The 604-nt window shown below is 48.7% G+C and overlaps 1 protein-coding gene across 4 annotated transcripts in view; it reads left to right on the top strand.

The window, feature by feature from the left end:
* The window catches only part of Scai (suppressor of cancer cell invasion), a 144,994-nt gene that overhangs the window by 113,020 nt on the left and 31,370 nt on the right, over window positions 1-604 (top strand). The window lies entirely within an intron of this gene.

The raw sequence follows: 604 nt of genomic DNA, 5'->3' as shown, positions 1-604 counted from the left end.
GAGGCAGAGGCAGGCGGATCTCTGTGAGTTCGAGACCAGCCTGGTCTACAAGAGCTAGTTCCAGGACAGGCTCCAAAACTACAGAGAAACCCTGTCGAGAGAAAAAAAAAATTTATTTTACATACCAATCCCAGTTCCTTCTCCCATCCTTCCACTCCCCCCGCACCTTCTCACCGCCCCACCCCCCATCCACTGCTCAGAGAAGGTGAAGCTTCCCCTAGGAAGTCAAAGATGTCTGTCTGAGCACTTGAGGTAGGACCAAGGCCCTCCGCCCTTGTATCTAGTTTGAGCAATATGTAATCCCTGTGAATCAGTCTCTCTTGTGCCGAGACTATAAATGTATTTTAAAATAATAGCCAGGTGTGGTACTGCTTGCTTTTAATCCCAGCACTTGGGAGGTACCCTTCACCCTCCCCCTGTCTCTTTTTCTTTCTTTTGTAATCCCAGCCCTTGCTGCCCTAGAACTCATTATGTAACCCAGGCTGTCTGTTAAATTGACAGTCCTCCTGCCTTAGTCTTGAGTGCTTACATAGACAGCTTGATGGCAAACCGGTCCTGGATTAGCATGCCCTCCATGATGGGGGCACATCTCTTGAACATAAAC

The sequence above is a fragment of the Microtus ochrogaster genome, chromosome 4 (genome assembly GCF_000317375.1).
Source record: "Microtus ochrogaster isolate Prairie Vole_2 chromosome 4, MicOch1.0, whole genome shotgun sequence".
Lineage (NCBI taxonomy): Eukaryota > Metazoa > Chordata > Mammalia > Rodentia > Cricetidae > Microtus > Microtus ochrogaster.
The sequence above is the reverse complement of the archived record's forward strand: the minus strand, read 5'-3'. Positions and strand labels throughout refer to the sequence as shown.